At 38.3% G+C, this 9,913-nt stretch overlaps 2 non-coding genes across 2 annotated transcripts; both read left to right on the top strand.

The window, feature by feature from the left end:
• The first annotated feature begins 689 nt into the window (after positions 1–689).
• On the top strand, positions 690–797 carry LOC148574215 (small nucleolar RNA R71). Its single transcript, XR_015906889.1, has one exon. It is a non-coding gene; the product is annotated as a small nucleolar RNA R71 (small nucleolar RNA).
• A 2,611-nt stretch (positions 798–3,408) lies between these two features.
• On the top strand, positions 3,409–3,516 carry LOC148574214 (small nucleolar RNA R71). The gene has a single exon (XR_015906213.1). It is a non-coding gene; the product is annotated as a small nucleolar RNA R71 (small nucleolar RNA).
• The last annotated feature ends 6,397 nt before the right edge of the window (positions 3,517–9,913 follow it).

Genomic DNA, 9,913 nt, shown 5'->3' with positions numbered 1-9,913 from the left:
TTAGAAGATGAGGAAGGATAAGTAATTTGAGAGGTTTGTTGTTGGGTATTCTGTGGTCCTTGGGATTGTCTTAGGTGAGGCGCTCTATAAGGCTGGTTTTGGTTCTGCTGCCTGTTGTTGTTATTATTCCACCGCTGATTTCCCTGATTGTCTTTGTCTCCTCTGTTGTTGTTGTCCTTCCAATTCTGGTTAGAATTGTCCTGCCATCCATGGTTGTAATTGCCACCTTGATTGTACCCTTGGTTGGGGCGGTCATAGAAGTTATGAGTGGCTGCCACGGTGTTGTCTTCCTGCTGGAGCTGCAGACATTCATCAGTATAGTGGCTATAATCAGCACAGATTCCACAAACTCTCTGTGGGACTAACTGTTGGTTTTTCTGTGGTGGAGAAGGTTGAGCTTGCTGAACTTGTTGTTGATTCAATTGCATATGCTTCAGCAAGTTGGTCATTTCACAGATACTCTGAGTCAGAGCAGCAGTCTCTCTGCTAGAGGATACTTCTGCAACGGCTTTTGAACGGCCTTGTTTTTTCCTGTGATTCCGAGTAGATTCAGCTAAGTCGCTGATCAATTGCCATGCCTCGTCAGTGGTCTTGTACTTTTTCATAGACCCATTGCTAGCACTTTCCAATGTGGTATTATCTTGGGGCCTCATGCCCTGTGTAACGTAACCGAGTAACACTATCTTGTCAATCATATGGTGGGGGCATGGTTCCAGAAGATTATTGAAGCGCTCCCAGTATTCATAGAGAGTCTCAGATTCATCCTGAACAATCATGGAAATGTCTTTCCTCAGTTTATCAGTAACTTCAGCTGGAAAGAATTTTTCCAAGAATTCTCTTCTCAGTGTATCCCAGTTGGACACAGTTGCTGCTGGTTGAGTGTAGTACCACTCTCTTGCCTTCCCCTCAAGAGAAAACGGGAAAGCTTTCAGCAAAATTGAAGTTTCATCTGCACCATCACGCCTGACAGTAGAACAGGCTGCTTGAAAATCCATCAGGTGCTTGATAGGCTCTTGAGCAGGCAAGCCATGAAACTTGGGCATCAAATTGAGCAGTGCGGTCTTTATTTCAAAGTCTGTAGCCACCGCTGGGTGATGCGCTTGAAATGGTTGCAGTGTAAAATCAGGGGCTCCAGCCTCCTGGATAGTAACTCTCGTAGTTGCTGCCATGTTACATGCACATAAATCAACCAAATCAGTAGAACAGGGGCTGGTTTTTTTCTCAAGTGACGTTTCAGATCCGCCCTCAGAGAGGACTAACCGACGCCGAGCTTGCCTTATTCATGAAATAATTCTTTCAATCTCAGGATCGAATACTAGCAAGCTTGGATCAGGAAGTGAACGCGTCATCTAACGAAAGAAACAAGCAGCTCATGGTAGTAAGATAAAATAAAATGCAAATAAATAAAATCCAATTAATAACTTTAGTACTCTATTGCAACTCCCCGACAACGGCGCCAAAAATTGACGTGGCGGAAATTGGCTAATTAAGAATTGATATAAGTTGTGCGTTGCAAGTATAGTTCTTAACCAACCAGAAACCCACTTATCAATTTAAAAGGGTTGTCACAAAAATTAAAATTAAAATACTGGGAGTATGAATCCTAGGTCATCTCCCAACAAGTTGCAAAAAGGTGTGCTATTTTATTAATCAGATATTTTCAGAAAGAGTTTGAGTTGAATAAACAGGAAATTAAATTGGGAAAATTAAGTAATTTAAATAAAAGCCTTGACTGAGAGTAGATTAGTTGGAAGCCCTATTCTTGTTGCAGTACTCTCAAGATTAATTGATAATTGAAGGTCGTTCTGTTTAGTTATCCCTTACCAATTAAGGGAAAGTCAAACAAGTTGGAATGATGTTTCTACTCACAAGTCCCAATCCGCTTACTTGGAAGGACTGACGTTAGTGACTAGAGAGCCATCCAACAATAAACCCAATTACAATTTCTCCTTTGAACATTCCAACTCAAGGGTTCCTTTCAATCAACTCCCCATCAAGTCAGGGAACTACTCGCTCATTGTGAATGTAGAGCTCATAACATAGGAAAGGGAATTAAAGAAAGACATGATAAATAAAACTCAAAGGAATCAATTAAAAATAAAAGTAACTCTTGTATTAATAATTTCTAAAATAATCCAATAGTAAAATTGAGTAAATTGAAGGACATGGAAGAGTAAAGCCAAGTAAAGAAAATGAACTAGATTGACGAAGTCTTGATGAGGTAATAACTCTTCTCAATATCCCAATACAAAGAGCAATCGAAATAAAAATCCTAAGAACTATGAATGTGTAGAGAGAAAACCTAGAGGAGGAGTAAAACTAGATCTAAAAACTAAAAACTATGTAGAATGAATGTTGTCTTTGGTTTCTGCATGTCCTCTGGCTCTAGTCTGCTTTTTCGGGCCGAAAATTGGGTCAAAACAGGGCCCAAAATCGCCCCCAGCGAATTCTGCAGATTATGCAGATCGCGCATGTCACGCGATCGCATCATTCATGCGGACGCGTCATGTGGCGTTTTGCTTTGCCACGTGGGCGCGTCGTCCATGCCTCCGCGTCACTTGTGCTATTCTAATCCGCGCGGTCGCGTGAGCCATGCGACCGCGTCACTGCGATTTCCTCTCTTCCGCGCGGTTGCGTGAGCCATGCGACCGCGTCACTTTTCGCTGGTCATCTCCTTAATTTCTTGTGTTCCTTCCATTTTTGCAAGCTTCCTTTCCAATCTCCAACTCATTCATGCCCTATAAAGCCTGAAACACTTAACACACAGATCACAGCATCGAATGGAATAAAGGAGAATTAAAATGCATAATTAAAAGTCTCTAGGAAGCAAGTTTTCAATCATGTAATAATTTTAGGAAAGAAATATAAATGCATGCTAACCATATGAATTAGTGGATAAAATCATGATAAAACCACACAATTAAACACATTATAAACCATAAAATAGTGGTTTATCACCTTCCATGAGAAATTTGGATGATTTCTCCATAAGGGATTATAGGTATTTCCATAGGGTTCCCCCATGTAATTCACCTCTGCTATTGCAGGGTTTTCAGTATCATAAGTTTCTTCTTCAGAAGATGCCTCTTGAGTACTGTTGGATGCAGCTTGCAATCCATTCAGACTCTGAGAAATCATATTGACTTACTGAGTCAATATTTTATTCTGAGCCAATATGGCATTCAGAGTATCAATTTCAAGAACTCCCTTCCTCTGAGGCGTCCCATTACTCACAGGATTCCTTTCATAAGTGTACATAAACTGGTTATTTGCAACCATGTCAATGAGTTCCTGAGCTTCTGCAGGCGTTTTCTTTAGGTGAATGGATCCACCTGCAGAATGGTCCAATGACATCTTTGATAATTCAGACAGACCATCACAGAATATATCCAGGATGGTCCATTATGAAAGCATGTCAGAAGGACACCTTTTGGTCAGTTGCTTATATCTCTCCCAAGCTTCATAGAGGGATTCACCTTCTTTCTGTCTGAAGGTTTGAACATCCACTCTAAGCTTACTAAGCTTTTGAGGAGGAAAGAACTTGGCTAAGAAAGCCATGACCAGCTTATCCCTAGAGCTCAGGCTATCCTTAGGTTGAGAGTCTAACCATATTCTAGCTCTGTCTCTTACAGCAAACAGGAAAAGCATAAGCCTGTAGACCTCGGGATCAACCCCATTGGTCTTAACAGTATCACAGATCTGCAAGAATTCAATTAAGAACTGAAAAGGATCTTCTGATGGAAGTCCATGAAACTTGTAATTCTGTTGCATCAGAGAAACTAATTGAGGCTTTAGCTCAAAATTGTTTGCTCTAATGGCAGGGATTGAGATGCTTCTTCCATGTAAATTGGAATTTGGTGCAGTAAAGTCACCAAGCATCTTCCTTGAATTGTTATTATTTTCGGCCATGTCTCTTTCTTTTTCAAAAATTTCTATCAGATTTTCTCCAGAGAGTTGTGCTTTAGCTTCCCTTAGCTTCCTCTTCAGAGTCCTTTCAGGTTCAGGATCAGCTTCAATAAGAATGTTCTTATCCTTGTTCCTGCTCATATGAAAAAGAAGATAACAAAAAATAATAGGGATCCTCTTTGCCACAGTAGAGAGGTTCCTTTATGTGAGTAGAAGAGAAGAATAAGAGAAGGGGAAGAGAAAAACTCGAACACAGAGAGGAAGATGGTGTTCGAATTTTGGGTGGAAGAGAAGTGTTAGTAGATGAATAAATAAATAGAAGGAGATGAGAGATGAGAGAATAATTCAAAAATTAAACAAAATAATTTTTTTTTCTTTTTAATTTGAAAATCAAAGTTAGAATTCGAAAATAAGAATGAAAAATGAAACTAATTTAAATTGAAATTTAAAACAATTAGTTAATTAAAATTGGATTTTGAAAAAGAGGGAAGGAATTTTCGAAAATTAGAGAGAGAGAGTTAGTTAGGTAATTTTGAAGAAGATAAGAATCAAACAAAAAGTTAAGTGGTTAATTGAAAAAGATTTAAAAATCAAATTTTGAAAAGATAAGAAGTTAGAAAAGATTTTGAAATTAATTTTGAAAAAGATGTGATTGAAATTTATTTTGAAAAAGATTTGAAAAAGAAATTTAAAAAGATTTGATTTTGAAAATTAAAGTTGATTACTTGACTAACAAGAAACAAAAAAGATAGTATTTTAAAATTTAAAGATTGAACCTTTCTTACTAGGCAAGTAACAAACTTAAAATTTTTGAATCAATCACATTAATTGTTAGCATTAATTTCGAAAATATGAAATAGAAATAAGAAAAATATTTTGAAAATAAATTTTGAAATTTTCGAAAATATTAAAAAGAAAATTGAAAAAGATTTGATTTTTGAAAAAGATAGAATTTTTAAATTGAAAATTTGACTTGACTCATAAGAAACAACTAAATTTTAAAAAATTTTGAAAAAGTCAACTCAAATTTTTGAAATTTATGAGTAAAATAAGGGAAAGATATTTTTTTATTTTTGAATTTGTAATGATGAGAGAGAAAAACAATAAAAAGACTCAATGCATGAAAGTTTTGGATCAAAACCAATGATGCATGCAAGAACACTATGAATGTCAAGATGAACACCAAGAACACTTTGAACGTCAAGATGAACACCATGAACTTATTTTTGAAAATTTTGAAGAAAAGAAGAATATGCAAGACACCAAACTTAGAAATTTTTAGTTTTTAGATACTATGAATGCAAGAATGCATATAAAAAACAAGATGCAACACACAACAAGAAAATATGAAGATCAAACAAGAGGATTCATCAAGAACAACTTGAAGATCATGAAGAATGCAATGCATGAATTTTTGAAAAATGCAAGAAAGAGATAAACATGCAATTGACACCAAACTTAAAAATTGACTCTAGACTCAAATAAGAAACATCAAATTTTTGGTTTTTATGATTTTATAAAAAAAATTGTATATTTTTCGAAAATTATTTTGAAAAGGAAAATAAGGATTTCAGAATTTTTAATAAGAATTCCAGGAATCTTGCAATGTTAGTCTAAAGCTCCGGTCCAGGAATTAGACATGGCTTATTAGCCAGCCAAGCTTTCAATGAAAGCTCTGGTCCAAAACACTAGACATGGCCAATGGCCAGGCAATCTTCAGCATACATAGTTCAAGCAGGTGAAGAAGAGGCCTCAGTCCAAAAGAATTTAGACATGGCTTTACAACCAGCCAGGATTCAACATTTCCCAGGAAATTCCAGAATTCCTTCTTAAAAATTCTAAAGAACATAGAATAATTTATTTTTAAATTTTTTTATTTTTTTTTGAAAATTTTTTCGAAAATAAAATAGAATAAAAACAAAAACTTAAAATTAAAATAAAATTACCTAATCTAAGATGAACCGTCAGTTGTCCAAACTCGAACAATCCACGGCAACGGCGCCAAAAACTTGGTGCACGAAATTGCGATCATCAACAATGGCGCCAAAGACTTGGTGCTCTCAAACGTGAATCACACTTTATCACAACTTCGCACAACTAACCAGCAAGTGCACTGGGTCGTCCAAGTAGTAAACCTTACGTGAGTAAGGGTCGATCCCACGGAGATTGTCGGCTTGAAACAAGCTATGGTCACCTTGTAAATCTCAGTCAGGCGGATTCAAATGGTTATGGTGAATTGATAATAAAAATATAAATAAAATATAAACTAGGATAGAGATACTTATGTAATTCATTGGTGAGAATTTCAGATAAGCGTATAGAGATGCTTTCGTTCCTCCTGAACCTCTGCTTTTCTGCTGTCTTCATCCAATCATTTCTACTCCCTTCCATGTTAAGCTTATGCAGGGCATCACCGTTGTCAATGGCTACATCCCGTCCTCTCAGTGAAAATGGTCCAAACTGCGCTGTCACCGCACGGCTATTCATCTGTCGGTTCTCGATCATACTGGAATAGGATTCAGTCATCCTTTTGCGTCTGTCACTACGCCCAGCACTCGCGAGTTTGAAGCTCGTCACAGCTATCCCTTTCCAGATCCTACTCGGAATACCACAGACAAGGTTTAGACTTTTCGGATCTTAAGAATGGCCGCCAATAATTCTAGCCTATACCACGAAGACTCTGATCTCATGGAATGGAAGGCTCGGTTGTCAGGCGAGGCAACCATGCGTCATGAACCAGAAGGCTAAGAGATATGCACTTAAGCGATTGCAAGTAGAACGGAGGTGGTTGTCAGGCACGCATTCATGGGTGAGAATGATGATGAGTGTCATGGATCATCACCTTCCTCAGGTTGAAGAACAAGTGTATATCTTAGATAAGAAATAGGCTTGAGTTGAATAGAAAAACAATAGTACTTTGCATTAATTCATGAGGAACAGTAGAGCTCCACACCTTAATCTATGGTGTGTAGAAACTCTACCGTTGAAAATACATAAGAACAAGGTCCAGGCATGGCCGAGAGGCCAGCCTCCATGATCTCAGAACTAAACATCCAAAGATGTTCCAAAAGATGTAAATACAATAGTAAAAAGTCCTATTTATGCTAAACTAGTTACTAGGGTTACAGTGATAAGTAAATGATGCAGAAATCCACTTCTGGGGCCCACTTGGTGTGTGTTTGGGCTGAGCATTGAAGCTTTCACGTGGAGAGGTCTTTCTTGGAGTTAAACGCCAGTTTATAACCTGCTTCTGGCGTTTAACTCCACTTTGCAACCTGTTTCTGGCGTTTGACTCCAGAATAGGGCAGAGAGCTGGCGTTGAATGCCAGTTTGCATCATTTAAACTCGAACAAAGTATAAACTATTATATATTTCTGGAAAGCCCTGGATGTCTACTTTCCAACGCAATTGAGAGCGCGTCATTTGGAGTTCTGTAGCTCAAGAAAATCCACTTTGAGTGCAGGGAGGTCAGAATCTAACAGCATCTGCAGTCCTTCTTCAACCTCTGAATCTGGTTTTTGCTTAAGTCCCTCAGTTTCAGCCAGAAAATACCTGAAATCAGAGAAAAATACACAAACGCATAGTAAAGTCCAGAAATGTGATTTTATTTAAAAACTAATAAAAATATACTGAAAACTAATTAAATCGTACTAAAAACTATGTAAAAACAATGCCAAAAAGCATATAAATTATCCGCTCATCAATAAGCAACAATTTAAGTTTGGTGTTGTGATGAGCGGATAATTTATACGCTTTTTGGCATTGTTTTTACATAGTTTTTAGCATGTTTTAGTTACTTTCTATTATATTTTTATTAGTTTTTATGCAAAAATCACATTTCTGGACTTTACTATGAGTTTGTGTGTTTTTCTCTAATTTCAGGCATTTTCTGGCTGAAATTGAGGGACCTGAGCAAAAATCTGATTCAGAGGCTGAGAAAGGACTGCAGATGCTGTTGGATTCTGACCTCCCTGTACTCGAAATGGATTTTCTGGAGCGACAGAAGTCCAATTGACGCGCTCTCAATTGCGTTGGAAAGTAGACATCTTGGGCTTTCCAGCAATATATAATAGTCTATACTTGGCCCGAGATTTAGTAGCGCAAACTGGCGTTTAAACGCCAGCTCCTTACCCTTTTCTGGCGTTAAACGCCAGAACTGGCATAAAAGTTGGAGTTAAACGTCCAAACTGGCACAAAAGCTGGAGTTCAATGCCAGGAATAGCCTATGCACGTGAAAGCTTCAGTGCTCAGCCCAAACACACACCAAGTGGGCCCCGGAAGTGAATTTCTGCACTATCATTCTTAGCTTACTCATTTTCTGTAAACCTAGGTCACTGGTTTATTATAAAAACCACTTTTAGAGATTCATTTTATACCTCATAACATTTTTACATCTGAATTTTGTATCTTCTACAGCATGAGTCTCTAAACTCCATGGTTGGGGGTGAAGAGCTCTACTGTGTCTTAATGGATTAATGCAATTATTACTGTTTTCTATTCAATCACGCTTGTTTCTATTCTAAGATATTTACTCGCACTTCAACATGATGAATGTGATGATCCGGGACACTCATCACCATTCTCAACCTATGAACGCGTGCCTGACAACCACTTCCGTTCTACCTTAGATTGAGTGTGTATCTCTTGGGTTCCTGGTTCACGAGTTTGATTGCATCTCCTGACAACAGAGCATTCGAATCCGTGAGACTAGAGTCTTCGTGGTATAAGCTAGAATCAATTGGCAGCATTCTTGAGATCCAGAAAGTCTAAACCTTGTCTGTGGTATTCCGAGTAGGATCTGGGATGGGATGGCTGTGACGAGCTTCAAACTCATGACTGTTGGGCATAGTGTCAGACGTAAAAGGATCAATGGATCCTATTCCAACACTAGTGAGAATTGACAGATGATTAGCCCTACGAAACCCGTAGCTTGACCATTTTCACTGAGAGGACGGATGGTAGTCATTGACAACGGTGATCCACCAACATACAGCTTGCCATGGAAGGAGCCTTGCGTGCGTGAAGAAGAGGACAGTAGGAAAGCAGAGATTCAGAAGACAGAGCATCTCCAAAACCTCAACCTGTTCTCCATTACTGCATAACAAATATTATTTAATTCATGTTCTTTTACTCATTCTAATTAAAACTGAGAATTATTATTAACATCCTGACTAAGTTTTACAAAATAACCATAGCTTGCTTCAAGCCGACAATCTCAGTGGGATCGACCCTTACTCACGTAAGGTATTACTTGGATGACCCAGTGCACTTGCTGGTTAGTTGTGCAGAATTACAAAAGTGTGATTGTGATTTCGTGCACCAGCTACCCCACGCGTACACATCCTTCATGCGTACGCGTGGATGTCAAATTATCAACTCCCCGCTTCCGCGCCATCCACGCATATGCGTGCTTCTTCAAAGATGCTACACCCACGCGTACGCGTCGATGGCCAAAGTTGAGTTCCAGATTTTGAAATTTTCGCAGGCGTTCTTTGAAAGAGAACGTAGCGTTTTTTTTTGTAACGAACGTTAATCACACCCACGCGTACGCGTCATGCACGCGTACGCGTGGATCTTCCGAAATCCTTGTTCTACGCGTGCGCGTCCTGTACGCGTACACGTCGCAACTCAGAACCTAGAGAACGTAGCGTTCTCCAAATGAACGTAGCCTTCCTCTGCCCTGCTTCTTTCTCTGTTTCTTCCTTGCATCTTTTCATCTCTCATCAATCAAACATGCAATCAAAGCTTTGCTAAAATCATAAAATTTTATATTATTCATAATAATCACATAATTCTTGCATAATTTTTATGATAATGCACAAAAGTAATAATGTTTGATTGAATCAAGACAAGCATGAAATTCCAATCCAATCACTTACTTATTGCCTAAGAAATGCATGAAACCTAATGAAAACAAGTAAAAATTGCTAAGAAAATATGCACAAAATGACTTGTCATCGGTACGCACAACTTGAAAAATTCCTAGACGTTCGTACGCACACCCCTC

The sequence above is a fragment of the Arachis ipaensis genome, chromosome B2, assembly GCF_059453495.1.
Source record: "Arachis ipaensis isolate K30076 ecotype BB chromosome B2, ASM5945349v1, whole genome shotgun sequence".
NCBI classification, from domain to species: Eukaryota; Viridiplantae; Streptophyta; class Magnoliopsida; order Fabales; family Fabaceae; genus Arachis; species Arachis ipaensis.
The sequence above is the reverse complement of the archived record's forward strand: the minus strand, read 5'-3'. Positions and strand labels throughout refer to the sequence as shown.